The sequence below is a fragment of the Moschus berezovskii genome, chromosome 23 (genome assembly GCF_049115385.1).
Source record: "Moschus berezovskii isolate FMDL1 chromosome 23, NW_MosBer_1.0, whole genome shotgun sequence".
Taxonomy (NCBI): domain Eukaryota; kingdom Metazoa; phylum Chordata; class Mammalia; order Artiodactyla; family Moschidae; genus Moschus; species Moschus berezovskii.
Genome location: NC_142482.1, coordinates 50,311,339 through 50,334,242, shown reverse-complemented (window position 1 = coordinate 50,334,242; position 22,904 = coordinate 50,311,339). Strand labels below are relative to the sequence as shown.

The following is a 22,904-nucleotide window of genomic DNA, read 5'->3' as shown; positions in this document are numbered from 1 at the left end:
CCAAGGATGTAGTGGAGTTACGTCTGTTTTGTTCAACTTGTTTTGTTTGTAGTCTTTGGCTCAGCTGGTAAAGAATCTGCCTGAAATGCGAGAGACCTGGGTTCGATCCCTGGGTTGGGAAGATCCCCTGGAGAAGGGAAAGCCTACCCACTCCAGTATTCTGGCCTGGAGAATTCTATGGACTGCATAGGCCAGGGGATCACACAGAGTCGGACACAACTGAGTGACTTTCACTTCACTTTCCATTTTTTAAAAAGAGGTGTGGATGCCAAAATCTTTAACTTTTTCTCAAAATTGTGTGCTTAGTTGCTCAGTTGTGTACAACTCTTTGTGACTCCACGAACTGTAGCCTGCCAGGCTCCTCTGTCTATGGGGATTCTCCAGGCAAGAATACTGGAGTTTGTTGCCATGCCCTCCTCCAGGAGTCTTCCCGACCCAGGGATCGAACCCAGGTCTCCCGCATTTCAGGTGGATTCTTTACTATCTGAGCTACCAGGGAAGCCCAGGATTAGTCAACTTTAAATTTCCTTTATTCCTCTTGAGTTCTAGTGTTAATCACTCAGTCGTATCTGGCTCTTTGTGACCCCATGGGCCTACCAGGCTCCTCTGTCCATAGAATTCTCCAGGCAATAATACTGGAGTGAGCAGCCATTCCCTTCTCCAGGAGATCCTCCTGGGACTGTACCTGGTCTCCCACTTTGCAGGCAGGCCCTTTATTGACTGAGTCAGGACCCTGGGGATTGGCAGGCTCCCTTTTGATGACGGTATCAATACAACAGTAGCAACATTTAAAGGTCAGCTATCAGACGTTCAAAATATTTTGTTTGCCATCAGTTTGGATGGAAGGATCAAGTGACAAAGCTTTTAGGATCAATTGTCACGTGCCTTAATGGTCGAAGGAATGTCACAGGTTTCTTGCTCTGGCTATTGACCGACTTTTCTCAGAGCCCAGAGTAAGCTCACTACAGAACCACGAAGCCACAGACCCTGGCTGAAGGCACATCCAAGTTATATTAGTATCATTGGTATCCTTGTTGGTAAGGGGACTAAGTGATCTATGAAATCATAACTCGGTTGTTTGCTTTTATGTAGACAGTCCAGTTTTCTTGCTTGGGAAATCCCACAGACAGAGGAGCCTGGTGAACTATGGTACATTGGGTTACAAAGAGTCAGACATGACAGCAACTGAACAGCAAAGAACAGACAGTGTTCTGGACTGTTCAATTTGTACTCTTCTTCCTTTTTTTTTTTCATACTGTAGTTTCATATAGTTGGTATTACAGCATAATATTTTTTACTTTGCTGCTACTGCTGCTAAGTCACTTCAGTCATATCCGACTCTGTGTGACCCCATAGACGGCAGCCCACCAGGCTCCCCTGTCCCTGGGATTCTCCAGGCAAGAACACTGGAGTGGGTTGCCATTTCCTTCTCCAATGTGTGAAAGTGAAAAGTGAAAGTGAAGTTGCTCAGTCATGTCTGACCATAGCGACCCCATGGACTGCAGCCCATCAGGCTCCTCCGTCCGTGGGATTTTCCAGGCAAGAGTACTGGAGTGGCTTGCCATTGCCTTTTTTACTTTAGGGAGCTATTAATGGTGGAGAAAGCTTACTCATAATGATTGTCACTCTTGTTGTTTGTAAAATACACTTCTGAGAATCAAAAACTGCCTGAAAATATAAGGCAGTTATTGCACAGATTCAAAGGCAAATAAAATGCTCTTTATGTAATAACACTCAATTTTTGGGAAAGCAGAGTGTGACATTTGGACAACTGTTACTTAATTTGTATTCCTAAAACATTATTTTCATTCTCTGCTTTCAACCAAATCTTAAATATAAAGACAGTTTCGGTGCATTTACCCAAAGAAAGAAAAATAACTAAACACGATACAGACATTACTCAGTCACAGGAATTCTTATTGAGCTTAAAGTCCCTTGTACAAAAGCACCATTCAGTGCTTTAAAGAGCTTGAAAAGAGCGATCTTAGTGGTACAGTCTTATCAGCTTCAGCTCTTACCTGGTCTTAAACGTTGGCCGTTCACAATGGAGAGCGGTGTTAGAAAAAGGGATTCAGTGCCTACAGATTCACTTAACCCTGAGGAATGCTTAAGCCCCCAAGGCCGAGGTAATGCACTGGAAACTTTCTGTGTGTTTGTGAGCCACAGTCGTGGGGTCTCTCCATAGGTATGAGAAGTATGTGGAGTGAGGTATTTACTGACTCTTTTCTGCCCCCAGCACTTAACTGAGCTAAGCCAGAATGCACATGTCACAACTTGGGTGGCTTAATTGGTGAGGACTGTAAACCGGATGGAAGGCAGTTGACACTGAGGCCATTCTGGATGTGTTCCAGATTTGATGGTGTGAGAGAGGTGTGCATTTCGGCATTTTGTGTGATTATTTTCAGTGGAACACTTGTTATTTTAGACATTCTCTCTTACGAACAAGTAGTGTCTTTTGCTCGATTATAGCTGTTTCTCCAAGTTCAATGGATGGTATTAAGCAAACCCTAATAGATATATGACTCTGGACTTTCAGTTAATAGACCCATAAGATTTCTGGGCTTCCCAGGTGGTGCAGTGGTAAAGAATCTGCCTGCCAATGCAGGAGATGCAAGAGACTCAGGTTCGATCCCTGGTTGGGAAGATACCCTGGAGGAGGAAGTGGCAATCCACTTCAGTCTTCTTGCCTGGAAAATTCCATCGGCAGAGGAGCCTGGCGGGTGCTGCCAAGAGTCATACTCAACTGAGCGACTGAGCACACACAAGATTTCTCTTATCTTCGCAACTATTCACAGAGCGGATGAGCTGTATTCTTAGGGTACTTAGTATCTGAGTTAAGTATAGATTTTTTGCATTCACACTTGAGAGATTTTGCAGCATACTTAAATAACTGTACCTATAGGCCCTAAGGGATTATTGACAATAGTGGGTTTGATATTTGGGGGAAGAAAAAAGTTGGAACTCATCAAAGTAAAAGCAAATTAAAGAGCAGGCAAGCCATAATTCTTGCATAAATGTTCTGTTTACCGAACTCTATTGGACTCTGAGGGCAAGAGTGAGCCGTGTCTCCTGGGCGAGCATTGGGTCCATGGTTTGCATCAGCTGCTGTTGCTAAGTGTCAGCTATGCGGGGCCCCTGACCCCTTTCCACTTTCAGAACGAGAATAGAACTAATTGAAGCATGAGGATGCAGTACATTCCAGAATATATTTACTCCAGAGCAGTAATCTCTTCCACATCCTGCAAAGCACCGAGGATTTTTTTTTTTTATCACTTAGAAGCTTTTTGATATTGGGTTTGAAACTCTAAGCCTTAAATGTGCCCCTGCCAAATATAATACAGATAATCCAGTTTGTATATAGCCCAAATCTTTTCATAATGAACTCGTGAAACTCTGTTGGAATTGTGCTGTGTTCATTTTTACCCCAAACAACCAGTTTTAGAGAACGTCTTCTGACCTTCTCAAATAAGTGGTTATTTGTTGTGTTGATTGAATCTGCGTCCACATCCAGCTTCAGGTCAAATCATAAGCTTGGTAGAGTTTGCATATTTTTCTTCATTTTCTTTAAGTTTTCTCTCCTGCTCAGAAGCCCTCAGTCTCATTCCAGTAAAGTCCCTCTTTAAGTACAGTTTAAAAAAATCTGATCTTCAGAAGGAATGTAAAACCAAAACACAAAGGTACAATTAATCAAAAATAATGACCAGAAATAGGAAACCTCTAACTTTAATGCCCCTGAACTAGCTTCATCTAAAACAATAGGGACGTTTTCTTTTTTTTTTTTGGACGTTTTCATAGTTTGTGCTGTACGTGGAGCCAGAAGACCTGGGGCCAAGCCTGGCTTTGTCCTGCTCTTAGCAACTCGTCATCCTCAGCTTCAGTTTATACCCTGTACCTGGGGGCTGCAGTGATTCTGCAAGGTGGTCTGTGTAGAAGTGTTGTGAAGCACTTTGCAAGTGTTCTTTTTTTTTTTTTTTAATTGCTTTAAAGTCCTGCAAGGAACTATTAAAGTAGGAAGTCAGAAGTCTTACTCTTTGGGACTTGGAAAAGTCTTCTAATCATGCCAGGCCTGTTTCCTCACCATGAAACCCTGGAGGTTGAACCAGAATATCTGTAACGTGTTTTTCAACCCCAGGGCATTTTCGAATTCCATGAAATAAGATGCTGCCAGCTAGTACTGGGATCACAGAGGTGGTGTGAGTTAGAACAAAACTCATGGAATTGGAGGAATAAAGGAGATGACACGTATGGGGAATTGGCCTTCATCCTCCCAGAGGTATGCAGAGGCTACAGAGCAAGAGGTAGATGGGGGCTGTATGGTCGGAAGTGGGGGCATTAATTTGGATGGTTTGGGGTGAAGATTACAGGGAGCAGACACTCAGGGAGCTGCGTGATTAGAAAGATTAGACTTTTGGGGGCAATGTTGCCAGGTGGGTAGGATCTAAGGCTGCAGGAATTTTGGTATCGGCAAGGGCCAGGGTGGAAGTGGCAGGATGTGTCTCTACAACCACCGTCTTCCTAACCTGTCTCCCCTGTGCAATCCACTGGGCAGTGGGAAAGATCAACTCAGAGGACCTCTCTTTCCCGCTTAAGATCCTTTAATGGCTTTCATTGTGTTGAGATTAAAGTATGAATTCCTTAAGTGGGCTTTCAGATGCCTGAATGAATCCACCTCCTGTCCACTCTGCCTCTTTTTGAATTCCAGCCACGCTGGCTAGTTTGCAGTCATCAGGGTTTTCCTGCATCAGAGTATTATCATGTGCTGTCTCCCCACCATTCTTCTCAGGGTTAGCTTTGATTTTTTGGGAGCTTAGCTAAAGTATTTCTTCAGATAGACTTCCTCTGACCACTCTACGCATATAGCAATCTCTGCCGCTGTCTGAGTCCTGTACTGGTTTCCTTACCCACTACAGCCTGTAGTTATTATCCCCTTGCAAGATGTCCAACTAAAGAATTCTTTGTTGAATGAATGAATGAGAAGCTTAGATTCTTTTCTTCCATTTTCTCTCTTCTCTTCCTGTGTCTTTATTTATTTTGTCTTTCCCTCATTTTTTTCAAGGGCTTCCCAGGTGGCGCTAGTGGTAAAGAACCCACCTGTTAATGCAGGAGACCTAAGAGACACGGGTTCGATCCCTGGGTTGGGAAGATCTCCTGGCGAAGGAAATGGCAACCCACTCCAGTATTCATTCTTGCCTGGGGAAACCCATGGACAGCAGAGCCTGGCAGGCTGCAGTCCGCAGAGTCGGACACAACTGAAGTGACTTAACACACTTTTTTTTTCAAAGTCCATGTTGCTTTGATAAATTTGATTATGCAAATTCATATCCACGTCAAAAAAGTATTTGACAATACTTAAGTATGTAAGGAAGAAATAAAGGTCACTAAAATTGCATCACCCAGAGGAAATTAGAACTGACTTTTTGTTCTACAGACTTAAAATCTACTGGGCTTCCCCACCTGCTCAGCAGTAAAGAATCTGCCTGCAATGTAGGAGACACAGGTTTGATCCCTGGTTTGGGAAGACCCCCTGGAGAAGGGAATGGCAACCCACTCCAGTATTCTTGCCTGGCAAATTCCATGGACAGAGGGCCCTGGCAGGCTACAGTCCACGGGGTCGCAAAAAGTCAGACATGACTGAAGTGAATGAGCACAGCACAAAATCTACTTTTCTGTTTTAAACAGCAGTTGAGATAAATATTTTTCTTTTCAAAATTTAAAACCAAGTTCCTTTCCTTTTGAAAGGCCTTTAATTAATTGGGTCTATACATCCTTCCCAGGAGCCTTTTCCTCCCATTGACCTTGGTGCTGTTCTTTTCTGTTCCAAGGAGTCAGGCTGATCCTGCCTTTTTCAGGCGTAATCCGGTGGCATTTATCTTTGGTTAAAAAAAAAAAACAACTGTTATTCTTGTCTTTAGCTGCCAGCATTGCAGACTGGGCATTTCAATGCCTTGGATGGTGTATTTGGAGAAGCTAACAGCTGCCTGTGCTATTTCCAATACTTTTTAAGATCCACCCAGGATGTGACAAAGGGAATGCTTGTCGTTTTTCAGAGTGGGGGTATAGATGTAAAATTGGTGAGTGATAAGCAGAGGTGAAAACTAGGTGAGAAATTCTTCAACAGATTGTAGGCTTGCCATCTGATGTCTGGAGAAAACTGCGTTCCTTTGAGCAGCTCTCAGAACCTCATCTGCCTGAACTTGGGGGCAGCCATAGATGTGGAGGGCTTTGGAGACTCAAGGAGCATCAGTCTGTTTCCAAAACAAACAGAGCAAATTCCACTCTCTCCTGCCATGGATATATGGCAAAACCAGTGCCACATGTCCTGTGCAGCACTCCTGTTCTCTTAATATCCAGTGTTCATATATACATAGGGCTTTCCTGGTGGTTCAGTGATAAAGAATCCACCTACAATCAAGAGATGGAGGTTCGATCCATGGCTCAGGATGATCCTCTGGAGAAGGAAATGGCAATCCACTCCAGTATTCTTGCCTGGGAAATCGCCTGGACAGAGGATCATGGTGTGTTACAGTCCAGGGAGTTGCAAAGAGTCAGTTACGACTTAGTGACTAAACAAGAACAATATGTATACACAGTACTGTTGCAACATACATATGTTGGAGAATAGCACTGTTGCATAGTCTGTAAATTACAAGCCAACCAACAAGCAAAAACATAAATGAAAACCTTGATTTTTCTCTTTAAAAAGGAGAATATTTGTATCAATTAGGGGGCGACGAGCAACCTTCTCTTCCTTAAGTATTGAAATACACCGTTGAATCATGTTTTTGTTCACCTCCAACTCAATCCATGAATGATTCATTGACAGTGTTTTGGGATCTAATTTGACTGAGAAATCCTCGCTATATTTTGGTAGGGCCAATTTCATGGATTTTCTCAAAATATTTTGCAACCCAAAGCCTAATCGCAGTATAAATTAAATCCTTGTTTCTGTCCCTTCTGTACATTAAATTGTTTGATATTCTAGACACTTTTTGTTTGTTGTTTAAATTTAGAACTATTTTCCTTGGCTATACTTACTTAAGAAAACTATCACTGCTAGGTTTTGACTATTTGTTTTCGGAGGGGTCAGGCAGTTAGCATTTTAGTATTTGCATAATTACTTGATGTAAGAATGTATATTACCCCTGGAAGGGTGTAGCTGTGGGTGGCCTGCCCATTTCCTTTATCATTTCATTGGCTTCAGAGTTCCAACCGTGAATTAACACCAACCCCCAGAAGGCTCTTAATCTGTGGTTGATGGGAGCTAGGGTGTAATTCCTCCAGCTCCTTCACCAAGGCTTGTTTGTGTCAAAGTTTCCTGGTGGACTTAAGTCCTAGTGACAGCTTAACAACACAGCCTTCATTAGTTATCCTTCCTTTCCTGCTATCCACCCCCTTAATAAACTGTTTGCAATCAAATCTTTGTCTCAAATCAAATCAAATTTGATTTCAAATAGTTTGTCTCAAATTATCCTAGATTTGGAGGATAAGTAAGTAAGTGTTAGGTGCTCAGTCGTACCCGATTCTTTGCGACCCCATGGACTGCAGCCCACCAGGCTCCTCTGTCCATGAGATTTTTCCAGGCAAGGATACTGGAGTGCGTTGCCATTTCCTTCTCCAGGGGATCTTCCCAACCCAGGGATTGAACCCGGGTCTCCGGCACTGCAGGCAGATTCTTTACCGACTGAGCTACAACACCTAATCTAAAACAAACCTCTTACCTTCAGGCGACATTTTCATCTGTTACCCCAGGGAGATAAAAACACTCCTGGCTTAATCCACTGTAACAGGTACTTGATATATTTTCATTATCTGGTGGCACATATTGTTAATCTTCTACTCAGTACTGGCTTTTATATTTTTCTTTTTTTTAAAAAAGGGAAAGCTTTTCAACATCTAAAACATTGAAACAAGGAAAATTTAATACAATAAGAGCATCAGAAAACTAAGTGCTTTGGTTAAGCACCATCATATTTTAAAGAGTTTCCACTCTCAATAGTGACTTTCTTTTTTTAGTTCTTCCCTCCAATCTTAAGACCTTTTGAATTTTTAATTATTATTATTTTTTTGGTCGTGCCATGCAGCATGCGGGATTCTAGTTCCTGATCAAGAATGGAACTTTTGCCCTCTGCATTGAGTTTGCAGAGTCTTAACCTCTGGACCACCAGGGAAGTCCTGAATGGTGATACTTTAAGACAGAACAGAATATGCATCAAGTGTTAAATTTAGTGACTAAATTTATCAGTATACTTTTATTGTTGCTTTTCATAGCATCTTCTATCTTGTAGGCTAGCCAGAGACTTAAAAAGAAGTTGTAATTTTTTGTAAAGGTTAGAGGTCAAAAGCATGTAATTCACATCAGTGTAAGAGCTCTTCATTATAGTCTGCCCCTTAAGTGGTGTGAACTCTTCATGATGGTCTGTCCCTTAAGCTTCTAGGATGCCACTGAATGCAAAAATAAAAGATTTTGCAGAACTGGCAATGATACATGCAAAAGCTACCTGCTCCTTGAAAGACAGGAGGTAAGTGTAACTGGGGGCAGTCAATCGCTTGGCTTCGCAGCTATAGTTTAGCTTCCTAATTGTGCCAGCTGTCCTGAAAGTGTGTATAGCCTTGGCCATGTGGGTAATGGGGTCAGAGGTCATGATGGAACCAGATTCAAGGTTACTAACTGCAGGGTTCAGTCTGTGTTGGGTTGAAGGGTATCCTGAGATGTAAGGAGAGGGGCAGCAGAATGTGGTGACCAGGAGTCTAGGCCAAGGTGAGCGACATCCTGGGTGCAGAGCCTCACTGCCACTTTCTGTCCCCAATAAACAAAGATAATTTTGACCCTTCAGGGTGTTTGTAGAGATTACATTGATAAAGTGATTCAAGCACAATGCCTGATAAGTAGTAAGATCTTGATAAATGTTGTTGTTCTGTTGCTAAGTCATGTCCAACTCTTTGCGACCCCGTGGACTGCAGCGTGCCAGGCTTCCCTGTCCTTCATCATCTCCCAGAGTTTGCTCAAACTCATGTCTGTTGAATTGGTGATACTTTCTAACCATCTCATCTTCTGTTGCCCTCTTCTCTTCTTGCCCTCAATCTTTCCCATCCTCAGGGTCTTTTCCAATGAGTGGGCTCTTCGCATGAGGTGGCCGAAGTATTGGAGCTTCAGCTTCAGCATCAGTCCTTCCAATGAACACCCAGGACTGATCTCCTTTAGAATGGACTGGTTGGATCTCCTTGCAGTCCAAGGGACTCAACCCACAAAGCTTTATAATGTCTTATTTGAACAGTATGTATCTTTTTGAAATATTTTTTTCATTTTTTTCAGATGCATGCTCAGGAGTGGGATAGCTGGATCATACAGTAGTTCTATTTTTAGTTTTTTGAGTAACTTCTGTGCTGTTTCCCATAGTGGCTGCGTCAATTTTATACTCCCACCAACAGTGTACAAGGGTTCCCTTTTCTCCACATCTCTGCAAGCATTTGTTATTTGTGGTCTTTTGATGAAGGCTGTTCTGAGGTGATACTGTGTGAAGTGATCCTGCATGGGAGTTTTTATTTGCGTTTATCTGATGATTCGTGATGTTGAGCATCTTTTCACGTACTTATTAGCTATCTGTGTCTTCTTTGGAAAAACGTCTATTCAGGTCTCATATTCACATCAGGTTTTTTTGTTTTTTTTTTTCATATTGAGTTGTATGAGCTTTTTATATATTTTGGATGTTAACACCTTATCAGTCATTTGCAAATATTTTCTCCCATTTAGTTGACTGTGTTTTCATTTTGTTGATGATTTCCTTGGCTGTGCCAAAGCTTTTAAGTTTAATTAGGTGCCATTTGTTTCCCGTTTGCAAATTTTGTTTTCAAAAATTGTGATTCTCCAAAAGCTTAAAAAGCTGAAGGTTTTTGGTGCTCCCTGAATTCTTGATTAAAACTTTAACCAATATTGAACAAAGTGCACCCCAAATCGAGAGGACTCATTTATAGAAAAGTTCAGTATCACACATAGGACACAGATTGACTTCTAAGTAATTTCGGTTGATGACAGGAAGCAAAGAGAAAAGTCTGGTACTGCCATGCTGAAGTGTTTCTTTTTTTTGTTAATTCAACATCAGCTTTATCACAAAAGTTTTGTAATTTAATTACTTGACATATTCAAATTTTGTAAATTTGACATGTTAGTTTCCATTTCGATTGGTAAAATAACGCAACTTCTTTGGATGAAATTATTACTTTTTTTGGAAATTATTACTTTTATATATACACTCTAGCCAATTCCAATTATTTTTCTGCTCCATATCTTAATTTTAAATTAGATATCTTAATTTAGTGAAATGTTGTTTTTGCTATGGACACCATAGTCCATCAAAATTATATTATCAAAGTATAATATGTTTTGATTTAAAAAAATGTACTTTTACTTTTAATGTTGAATTTTTTTATATTTTAATTTTTATTTATCTGTTTATTATAGACCTGAAAGCAGGACCAGCTATATTTAGCCAATGAAGCTTAGTGTAAAATAAGAGTATGTTTTTGCTGACATGTATTATTTACAAATCTCTAAGGAAATGGCAACCCACTCCAGTACTCTTGCCTGGAAAATCCCATGGACGGAGGAGCCTGGTAAGCTACAGTCCACGGGGTCGCAAAGAGTCCGACACGACTGAGCAACTTCACTCACTCACTCACTCAATATTCTTCTAGGTTTTGTTTACAAACCTGAGTTGTTGAGTTTTTAAAATAAATTTACAGGAAGATTCTTAGTGATGTCAGATGTTTCATCTTAGGCTAATTTTCCAAAAGCTTTGATTCCATGAATTAGATAAAAAAAAAAAAAATTAAACGCTTGTTGGAATTAACCCATCTTTCTAAATGAAGCCTTGATGATACTGAGATAAAATTAGCAAAATCGAACTGTTTATAAAATTCTTCTGCTTTCACTATCAACACATTATGGCTTTTGCTTTCCTTTTTGTGCATGAATACAAAAGTTTGAAATAAAAAATTGGCAAAGTCAATTCGAAAAGCAATCACTGGATCTAAAAGTTATGTAAGCACCTTCTACAACTGCATGTGATAAATCAAACTACAAGTACAGGGTTTGCAAAACAGCTACTAATTTTTGATGTCTGTTAAATGCTTCTTCAGCAGGTTTGTGTTTGGGGGTTTTTACTCAATTATCGTTATCGCTTTGTCCTTCATGGCTGTGGGAGGTGGCAAATGATGACGTTTTGTGCAATTTCACACTCATTGTTCACTTACTTGAGAGTTGAACATTCAGCACTTTTACTATTTTACGAAATATAAACTTCTGTTTTTTGAGCTCATGGCTGTTAAAGGGCTTTTTCACAAAATAAAAAGGCAATGCCAAACAGAAACATAAGTAAGAGTTGTAGAGATATATCATACAAGAAATGAGCACAGGATACTATATCCGATCTCCTGGGATAGACCATAATGGAAAAGAATATGAAAAGAGAATGTATCTGTCTGTATAACTGAGTCACTTTGTGCAGCAGAAATTAACACAACATTGCAAACCACTATGCTGCTGCTGCTGCTGCTAAGTCGCTTCAGTCGTGTCTGACTCTGTGTGACCCCATAGACGGCAGTCCACCAGGCTCCACCGTCCCTGGGATTCTTCAGGCAAGAACACTGGAGTGGGTTGCCATTTCCTTCTCCAATGTGTGAAAGTGAAAAGTGAAAGTGAAGTCGCTCAGTCGTGTCCGATTAGTAGCGACCCCATGGACTGCAGCCTACCAGGCTCCTCTGTCCATGCGATTTTCCAGGCAAGAGTACTGGAGTGGCTTGCCATTGCCTTCTCCAGCAAACCACTATACTTCAATAAAAAAACTTGAAAAAAGACCAATTCCATGTGTCCAGATTGGTTTCATGCTCTAACGTAGCTTGTTCAGTCTCTTTTTCCCTGCAAATACTCCACATACCCCATCCCCATAGTTTCCCACCTTCCCATTGACCCCACCAGCTGTGCCTCGGCTGTTTTGTGCCAGCATGGGCCTGGCACACCTAACTGTACACCCACAGGGCACAGCATGACAGTTATCAGAGTTCTCCCACCACCACCAGAGGCTGGAGAGTCTAGCTGACCGTGGTAGCTCCTGTTTGAGTACATTTTCTCTTTTGAGCAAATAAATGCCCTGGTGCCCTGAAAGGGAGGTGTTAGTTCCATAGTGTTTGGCAAGGGTTTGGGAGGTTTGGGTCATCTCTGAGCATCTTGGAGATTTAACCATGGACAGGGAGGCCTGGCGTGCTGTGATTCATGGGGTCGCGGAGAGTCGGACACGACTGAGCGACTGAACTGAACTGAGTGTGACAGTTCTGTTCGGGGCTTGTCTTAGCTCGAGTTGCTACTAAGTACCATAAATTGGGTGGCTTAAGCAACAGAAGTGAATTTCTCACAATTGTAGAGGCTGGGAAGCCCATCATGGTGCCAGCAGAGTGTGTCTGGTGAGTGCCTGCTTCTTGATTTGCTGATGGTCATCTTGCATCTCAGCGTTTGCAATGAGAGATACACAGAGACAGACAGACTGGCGCTTTTCTCATGAAGGCGCGGTTTCCATCATGAGGGCCCCACCGCTGTGACTCCATCTAAACCTGATTACCTCATGGGGCTTCAGCCTGTGGACTTTCGCAGGTGCGCACCATTCAGTTCATGGCATTGCTTGTGTGCCTTGAGGAACATGGAAACACAAAGTGGGGGGCTACTAAATCAATTGCATCTGATTTTAATGCGATTGTTAATGTAATTCTATTACTAGCATGTTTTAGAAAAGGCAGAGGCACCAGAGATCAAATTGCCAACATCCGCTGGATCATGGAGAAAGCAAGAGAGTTTCAGAAAAACATCTATTTCTGCTTCATTGACTATGCCAAAGCCTTTGACTGTGTGGATCACAATAAACTGTGGAACATTCTGAAAGAGATGGGAATCGCAGACCATCTGACCTGCCTCTTGAGAAACCTGTATGTAGGTCAGGAAGCAACAGTTAGAACTGTACATGGAACAACAGACTGGTTCCAAAGGTGGCTCAGAGGTTAAAGCGTCTGCCTCCAATGTGGGAGACCCGGGTTCGATCCCTGGGTCGGGAAGATCCCCTGGAAAAGGAAATGGTAACCCACTCCAGTATTCTTGCCTGGAGAATCCCATGGACAGAGAAGCCTGGTAGGCTACAGTCCACGGGGTCGCAAAGAGTCGGACACGACTGAGCGACGGAACGGAACGGACGGAAGGTTGTATATTGTCACCCTGCTTATTTAACTTATATACAGAGTACATCATGAGGAACGCTGGGCTGGAAGAAGCACAAGCTGGAATCAAGATTGCTGGGAGAAATATCAATAACCTCAGATATGCAGATGACACTACCCTTATGACAGAAAGTGAAGAGGAACTCAAAAGCCTCTTGATGAAAGTGAAAGAGGAGAGTGAAAAAGTTGGCTTGAAGCTCAACTTTCAGAAAACAAAGATCATGGCATCTGGTCCCATCACTTCATGGGAAATAGATGGAAAAAGAGTGGAAACAGTGTCAGACTTTATTTTTTTGGGCTCCAAAATCACTAAAGATGCTGATTGCAGCCATGAAATTAAAAGACGCTTGCTCCTTGGAAGGAAAGTTATGACCAACCTTGATAGTATATTAAAAAGCAGAGACATTACTTTGCCAACCAAGGTCCGTCTAGTCAAGGCTATGGTTTTTCCCGTGGTCATGTATGGATGTGAGAGTTGGACTGTGAAGAAAGCTGATCGCCGAAGAATTGATGCTTTTGAACTGTGGTGTTGGAGAAGACTCTTGAGAGTCCCTTGGACTGCAAGGAGATCCAACCAGTCCATTCTAAAGGAGATCAATCCTGGATGTTCATTGGAGGGACTGATGCTAAAGCTGAAACTGCGATACTTTGGCCACCTCACGCGACGAGTTGACTCACTGGAAAAGAGTCTGATGCTGGGAAAGGTTGGGGGCGGGAGGAGAAGGGGACGACGGAGAATGAGATGGCTGGATGGCATCACCGACTCGATGGACATGAGTTTGAGTGAACTCCGGGAGTTGGTGATGGACAGGGAGGCCTGGCGTGCTGTGATTCACGGGGTCGCAAAGAGTCGGACACGACTGAGCGACTGAACTGAACTGAACTGATTACTAGTAGTAATTCATTAAAGTGAAATTACCCAGGCAAATGTTAAGCCTAATAAGAAGGCAGGACAATAAGACTAAAGCAAGGCTGTTCAGGGCAAAAAATCCTAGCCATTTATCACTAGGAAGGAAGGGGCCTTAAGTTTTTACATAGGAACACTAGAGGGCGCCCTAGACTGTAATTAAGAATCATGTTTATTTACACAAGAAAATACTGTACCAGCTTGATGATGCAAAGTTCAATAGTGAATGTTTATAAAAATGTGGGTAAATCCGTATCAGTTGATTTTCAATGTTCTAAGGGCATGATCACATTCAACACAAATGTTTTGGAGTGTGTGTGTGTACATCCCTGTTGGAGGTTATGATAATCCTATTTTATTTCATTATTTTTTTTATTGAAGTGTAATTATTTTATAAGGATAATCCTATTTTTATTTTACTTCAGAATGTCTTTTTTTTTTCCCTTAAATATTCAGGAGTGCCTGCCTTCAGGTGAGATAAAGATTGGGGTGTAATCTGTCCTCACTACCTGGGGTTTTGTTTTTTCTTGGTGGAGGGATAGGGCGAGGGAGGGCTGTAGAGCCTATTAAAACAACTATAACGTTGTCCTTCTTTAGAGATAAAGCCAATGATATTGTTATTTATTTATTTTTGGCTGCTCCCCGAGGCATGTGGGATCTTAGTTCCCTGGCTAGGGAATCAAACCAGTGCCCCTGCAGTGGAAGTCCTAACCACCAGAGCTCCAGGAAAGTCCTGGATGATATTGTTTTAAATACACGTGGCACCATTGTTCTTATGTGTATTAAGACTTCCCTGATGACTCAGATGGTAAAGCATCTGCCTGCAATGTGGGAGACCTGGGTTTGATCCCTGGGTCAGGAAGATCCCCTGGAGAAGGAAATGGCAGTCCACTCCAATACTCTTGCCTGGAAAAGTCCATGAATGGAGGAGCCTGGTGGGCTACAGTCCATGGGGTCACACAGGGGTCAGACACGACTGAGCGACTTCACTTTTATGGGTGGATTATTAGGCAAGGACTCCAGTCTTCAGGGCAGCAGTGTAAACAGTGGGAAAAGCATTGATTCTTCATCTAGTCTGGAGCCCCTGCTTCTGTCTCTGGCTCAGTGACTTTGGAAGATCTTGTTTTTGTGAGCCTCTCTCTTAGTAAAGGGGTGGGTTGAACTAAATGACTCAGTCTTTTTCTTTTTTTTGACTCAGTCTTTTTCAAGTCTAAACTTCTCGCACTCTGACTTTCATGCTTAGCATTGGCTAGTCTTAAATTTACGTTCACAAATCGGTGCCCTGTTTAGAAATTGCTTTCAGCTCACATCATAAAATTCCATGACACTGGGAAAACTTGATTCAGGAGAAAGTGGAGAGGTAGTGGTTCCCTGTTTTGGGGCCCCGATCAAGCTCTGTACAATGGCTTATTTTACCCTAGAAACAGATAGGTCTTTGTCACCTGCTAGAAAATACTCGCACAAGCACTGCTCCCCAACCTCAGACTTCCCTGGAAGCAATAATGATGGTCAGATGTTTATATTCATTGACTTTGCTGCTAGGATTCAGTCTAGATAAACAGTCCGTTCCGTTCCGTCGCTCAGTCGTGTCCGACTCTTTGCGACCCCATGGACCGTAGCCTACCAGGCTTCTCCGTCCATGGGATTCTCCAGGTAAGAATACCAGAGTGGGTTACCGTTTCCTTCTCCAGGGGATCTTCCCGACCCAGGGATTGAACCCGGGTCTCCCGCATTGGAGGCAGACTCTTTAACCTCTGAGCCACCAGGGAAGCCCAAGTAAGAGGCCAAAAAACTCACTGGAGATTTTCATTTAAGTCTAATTAGTTTATTTCGGAGGTTATGAAAACACCTGGGATGAACGTTTGCCAGACAGATATAGGCCCTCTCTGCCTTCAGATATTTGAGACAAGACAATTTAGGGATCTGGCGTTTGACTAAATATTGTTGCTGCACAGTTTAGATCTCCAAGAATTCTCTGACATTCCTAACTGAGTTCTACTTCTAAAATAAACATGTTGAATTGGGTACCCTTGACATGGAAAAATGAAAGGTTAGCAACATTCATCTCTGTTGGAAGGAGAATGATTTGGTTGGTGGAGTTATACAACTCCTGTCGTATAGAGACATAAAAAGTGACTCTTAGCACATTTCTCATTGGTAACATTTTCAGTAATCTTTTGTGTGTGTGTGTGCGTGTCTGTGTGTGCCTGTGTTTGCGTGCCTTGTATCAGCAGGTGTCTCTGTGAACTCATGCTTCAAGCTGACAGTCATACATGTGGTAACTCCTGCCTGATAACTCTTTTCAGATCTTGGAAGTTTTTGACACTTTGTAGTTCTCCATCTCTGATGGTGAAATCAAAATGAAGGTGATCCCAAGGGAAACTTTGATCTCTTGGCAGTTTCTTCATGACTCATAACGTCTGAGATGCGCCTTGGGAATAGCAGGCAGAGTAGGGGAGCGGGGGGGACCCCAAGGCTGAACTAGAGAGGAGGGAAGGCAGGGGTTGGGATGCGTCTCATGCCAGGGAACCTGGGCACGTGGGCCAGGGCATCACCCTAGAAGTTTATGGAGGGCAGAAAGATGCTGCCCATCCATTCGTCAGACCTGTACTGAGTGCCTAGTTTGAGCCAGGTGCTGTGATTGGTGACATGAATGTACAAGTGTCTTCCTTCAAGCTTTTCCCCCCCAAACTTTAAACTTTTTATTTTGTATTGGAGGAGAGCCGATTCACATTGTTGAGACAGATTCAGGTGCCCAGTGAAGGAACTTAGCCATACATGTACACGTATCCCTTCTCCCCCAAACTCCCCTCCTAGCCAGGCTGACATATAACGGGACTAGAGTTCCATGTGCTGTACAGCAGATCCTTATTGGTTATCCAATCTGAATACAGCAGTGTGTATTCGACCTTCCCACATTCCCTAATTATTTCTTCCCCGCAGCACCCATAAGTTTATTTTGTGAATCTATGAGTATCTTTCTGTTTTGTAAGTTCATTTGTATCATTTCATTTTAGGTTCCACACAGAAAGGATGTCATAGAATATTTCTCCTTTTCTGACTTCCTTCAATCAGTATCACACTCTGGAGGTCCATCCGCGGTGCTCCAAATGACATCATTTCATTCTTTTTCATGGCTGGATAACACTCCATTGTATATATGTAATTGGGAAGTCTTAGAGGGTAGACAGGAATTAGTGGATCAGAGATTTGAACGTGGCCGTGAACTCTCTCCATGTCCCTCAGCTGTACCCACTTCTGCTTAGTTTTGGATCCTCAGTTCAGTTTAGTTCAATCGCTTAGTCGTGACCCCATGGACTGCAGCACGCCAGGCTTCGCTGTCCATCACCAACTCCCGGAGCTTGCTCAAACTCATATCCATTGAGTCGGTGATGCCATCCAACCATCTCATCCTCTGTCATCCCCTTCTCACCCTGCCTTCAATCTTTCCCAGCATCAGGGTCTTTTCCAATGAGTCAGTTAAAAAAAAAATTATATCTTTATCAAGAATTGTAGTGAGGTGCAGTACTTTGTTTGGATTAGCATGTGCCAGATGGCTGGTTGGTGGTTTGGCCACTATAGTACAAGTGATGAAAAAACTGTTGAGAAAATTATGAAATGTAAATTCATCCTCTCGTAGCCCGTTCCTCTACTTTTGTGGGACAAAAGTGTCGAACACAGGGAATAAAAATGTCCCAGGTCGGCAATGGGCAAGGAATTGACGGTGATGAACTGACTCAGGTAAAATGAGAGCAGCAGCTTACCTTTATGCTTGGCTGTTTCCTTGCCATTTCCAGCGGCCTGCGAGGGGTGCGATTCATCACTTTTCACCCCACCTGTCCCCCAATATCCTTGCTTCCAAAACACGGGGACTAGGAGAGTAACTTGATTTCACAGTGAAAGAATTGGGGGTGAGTGTCGAGGTAGGGAGAACACCTGTTGCTTATTCACACTTGAGTGTGAATTCGTGGCACCCTCTGGTTCTGCAGCACCCTCAACATAATTAAGCAAATAGGAATTATGGAGTTGGAGTCAGGGGTGGGGTAAGTTCTGGAGTGCAGGTACAGGCAGCCTTATTCAGACACCCGCAAGGGCCCAGGCATTTGGGGAGGAGGAAGGAGAGGTGAGGGAGCTGGGGTTACGAGGAGGTGGCAGCACGAGCCAGCCCTGCTCTTGGGGATCTTCACCAGCACCGGTCAGGACACCCCCTTGCTCACTATCATTTAAAGCATCTCGGATGGCTAGCCCACCTGGAGTCTTGCAATGGTGTGGGGAGAACTGGATTTAAAAAAATTATAATTTGTGTTTATTTCTGGCTGTGTTGAGTCTTCGTTGCTGCACGAGCTTTTATCTAGTTGCAATGAGTAGGGGATACTCTTGTGTTACATGGGCTTCTCATTGCGGTGGCTTCTCTTGTTGCAGAGCACAGGCTCTAGAACGTTTGGGCTTCAGTAACTGTGGCAAGTGTGCTCAGTAGTTGCAGCTCCTGGGCTCTAGAGCCACAGGATCGATAGTTGTGGCCCACGGGCTCAGTTGCTCTGCGGCCTGTGGGAGCCTCCCGGACCAGGGATCGAACCCGTGTCTCCTGCATTGGCAGGCAGGTTCTTAACCACGGAACCACCAGGGAAGCCCTAGGAGAGCTGGATTTTGCAGCCTCCTTCCTTCCTTCTTCGCAGATTCCCTGGGGATCGAGACGTGCAAGAAGTTTCCAAGGCTGCTTCTGGGTCAAGTAGTGGAAAACAGAAGCTCTTTGTGGACATGGTTTCTGTTCTGTTCAGCCGTCCTCACACGTTCACTTCGAGCTCTGAGCTTCCCTGGCCGTGACTCTGAAGAACCTTCCACGTAGGTTTCCATACTCACAGCCCCTGTCGAAGCAGCGGGGGCTCTTTCCACCTCACTGCTCTGCTCTCTTGGCTTTTTCACACTGGACTGGTGGTGAAAAGGCAGTCAGCCTTGGCTGTAGTTTGTGTGGGGTGGGGACAGGAAGGAGGTTTCTGGGTCTGTGTTGCTGACCTAATTCCACATTATGTTTTCATTGAATGAGTTGATTATTTTTATATCACTTACTGGTAAGTGAATGACCTGCACTCCTTTCAATTTTTCCATGTCCCAACTTCCAGTTCCTGACCACATTTTACACGCACTTGAAAATTCCCTTCTTAGGCTCTTTTCTTGTAAGCCCATAGGAACAATATTGCCTGCTTATTGTTGGAATAGCAACTTTGCTGCCAGCATTATAAAACCCTCGTCTTACACGTAATTTGTATGAGGAATAAGTTAGTATTTATTGTCAAGGCTTTAAAGCAGCTGTGTTCATCATGCCGCATTTTAATATTTAATGGAACAATGGAATCTTTTCACTTTAATCACCATCCTTGAAGTGATTAATATGCATCACTTAATCCGGCTTTCTTTCACCAACTCTGAAAACTGGTTCCTTGTTAAACAAGTTAGTTATTTGTTCCCTAAAGTTATATTCACTGTGTACTTTTTGTGTTTGACATATCTTTTTATGTTTCAAGTTCAATGGAAAGCATGAAAAAAGAAAGTCATTTTAAGAGTATGTGTTCTCTTTGTATTTTGAAACTGGAATGCTCCTGTTAATTTGATGTTAGGCTGAGCATCAGAGAGACTTTCCAAGTTCAAGATCAAACTCACAAGCATCATGGCTTTCTTTTTTCTAAAACTTTTTTCTATGACATAATAAAAAGGCTAATTTTTTGAGTGTAAATTTGATTTTTATATCCCTTTCCTGCTTTTCAGTAAACTTTGAGATTCTTTTCAGTCCTAAACTTTAAGTGAGAATAATAATTCCATGAAGTGTGGCTTTTAAAAATGTTTAATAGACAAGACATTATTGTTTAAAAGTTAATTGTAAAAATTAAAGACATTAAAAACTGATTATTATGGCAGCATTAATTTCCTCCTGTTACATGTATTGTTAGTGTGATTGCTTTACCTGTGTGAGACCTATGTTAAAAGTAAATAAGTGTATTTAATAAAACTTTGAAAACAATTCCCCATCACTCACAGAAAGAATCCATTTGTTTTACAAGAAGTGATAAAATGTGTATTTTGTAAGAAATAGAATTTTACGTTTATTTAATATCAGGTATTTTTTTGTGTGTACTAAATATGCAATATAGTATTTTGTTTCCTGTTCAAAAGTAAAAAAAAAAGTAGTGGAGAATGCCAAAAAAAAGCTTTTGGGTCTCTGCCCTTTGTTCTGAATGTATATTCCTTTATTGTAGATGTATTAACTGAGTAGATTACTCTTAATTACATAGTTCATTTTTGTAGCAGCCTCGACTAATTCAGTTTAAAATCAGATTAAAACAAAACTTTTTTCTTCTTGTGTGTCCAAACCCATAATTTAGACTGTTCTGAACTTTTAAAAGAATGTTTAGCTAGTTTTTTCCTCCAACCACAATTTGAGATAATTTCCTTAAAAAGCAAGAAAATTGTGCCACATTCAGAGATCCTAGATTTAGCTGTTTAGGGATTGTTTCTGTTGATGGGGAGAAATTAAGTGGACCACCATGTACTATAAGGAATAGCAAGCACCAGGCCTGGGAAGCCGGGGGTGAGTCTTGATTAACTCAGAGGAAGAACTGGCAAAGTCAGATTCTCCATCTTTGACCTTAGCATTTCAGTGGGTCTTTGTTTTTTATGGACTTTTTCCCCTCCCCCATTTCCTTCTCATTTTTAATTCATAAAGCATTTAACAGTTTTGATAGTATTTGGATGCCCTCTGAGCTTAGAAAGACATTTTCTTTGGGTTCAGTCCATTGAGTCCATTTAGGTCTGTTGTGTTTTCATACTGTGTTCATCAGAAAAACCTTAAGTGGAAGGAAGCACACAGAGATGTTAAATTATCTCAAGTTCCTTCTTGAGTCATTTCAGCTGCAGGAGTTTCTCTTCCTTTTGCTACTTAGGGAATTGGGACTTTGGAAGTAGGGATCCCCCTGGCCACAAAACCTCCTCTGTCATTCCAGTCCTGCAAAATATCTTCTCACTTCCCCAAGTAACTTCTCCATTTGCTTTGTGATTTGGTCAATGCTGAAAGGAGGGCTTTGCCTTAAGCAGTTGTTTGCTGGGTTAAAGGTACTCATGGATAAGGTAATTTGACAAGACATTCACTGGTACTGATGTTATATATCAGAGGGAATCTCCCTGCCTCCTGCCTGATAAAGCACTGTCTGTCTTTTCAGCTCAGCTCTATCACCACGTGTGTATTTTAGCTTACACATGACGTGTTTTCTTGAATTTGAGTAACATCTTTAAAATTAACATTTATTTTAAAAGTTGCTTTAAAATGAAACAAGGGAAAAAAAGAATCAATATCACATCAATGATTTAGTAGTTTCCCCAAACTGTAACTTCTTTAGACCTTTCATTTTTGTTTAAATTTCTTATTCAATTATGGTAATATTATTCATCATGTATATAGATAATTCACATCCATTAATCGTATATATAGACCAGTATGTAGATCTGTTTTTCCCCTTTTATTCTAAAAAAATATACTGAAGTAATGAAGGGGTATTTGATTCATTACTTTTCCTCCTTTTTTGAATGAAAATTTCTTTTTTCTATTCTTTAGTTTTTATTGACATAGTTATATGTATGTACTGAGTTCAATAAAAGTCCCTGCCAAAGCCTCTTTTCTGGCCACTTTTCTTTTATAATTATGACTAAAACGATAACTTGGTTGTATAGAGAAGGGTGATGTTAGATTTATTTCAGGTCATATTTGTTAGGCATGACATTATTTCTGGGATAATTTCCACATTATTATTTTTTAACCTTCTCTGATAACTTTTCTTGTACTTCATGTTTAGTATAACAAACATATCTCGCTCACTTTTATATCATGACATGTCCCTGAAAAACCTGTATATAATCAGAATCTTTGGAAAAGAGATAATTAAAACATATTCTTTGGAACATAAAAGTTGTCCACTTTCTTTTCAGCATGCTTAAATCCCATTTATCTTTTTATTCTATTAAAAGAGAAAGTAGAAAGCACCCCTCAAGAAATATTCTGTGCCCTGAGCAGAGAAGATAGATACTCTTCCAATTCAGTCTACTACTTGCTCTGATTAAGGGGGGCATAGCTTCTTTCAGCCCTGTAATGATTTTGTTCCACCCTCACAGATCCTCCTTGGACCTTAAAATTTTATTTCTTACGACTCCGAAGTCTCAGGTCAACTTCTTTACCAGCTAGAACCAAAACAGCAAAAGGCTCCCTGCCAAAGACAGTCCCTGAACTCCTCAGGCCAAAGATGAATACATTTCTGGTTTCCCTGGTGTAGCCTTAGGACACAGTAGGTGGAAATCGTGTCTGGGAAGAGGCACGTAAAATGTGCTTGATTATATTGGCTGCAAGCATGGACTCTGCAGCCTCAATACTAATCAACCAGGAATTCCTGAATGTTCTTTACTCATCCTGTGGAATAGCATCGTCAAGTTCTTGAGTTTCTTCCTGTCCACAGGCTTCTGTATATTCACTTGTGAGTTTTCCCAAATGTGTTTTCCAAAAGCGCTCTTTGAACAGAGTGGCTGGGACAGAACTTCTTTGTAACTTAATCTGAGAGTTCAAAATATGAAAAATGTATATGCTGGGGTCGGGGTGGCTCACTGCTTGGATATCACTGTCATGCTATCAGAGGTCAGAGCCCCCCCACCCCATCCTTTTATTTTTTCCGCTTTGTTGGGCACAGGTGGGTGCTCCCTATTC

General features: G+C 41.9%; 1 protein-coding gene across 1 annotated transcript in view; it reads left to right on the top strand.

Moving 5' to 3' along the window:
• RNF144B (ring finger protein 144B) overlaps positions 1 to 22,904 on the top strand; it is a 158,292-nt gene that overhangs the window by 18,540 nt on the left and 116,848 nt on the right. The window lies entirely within an intron of this gene.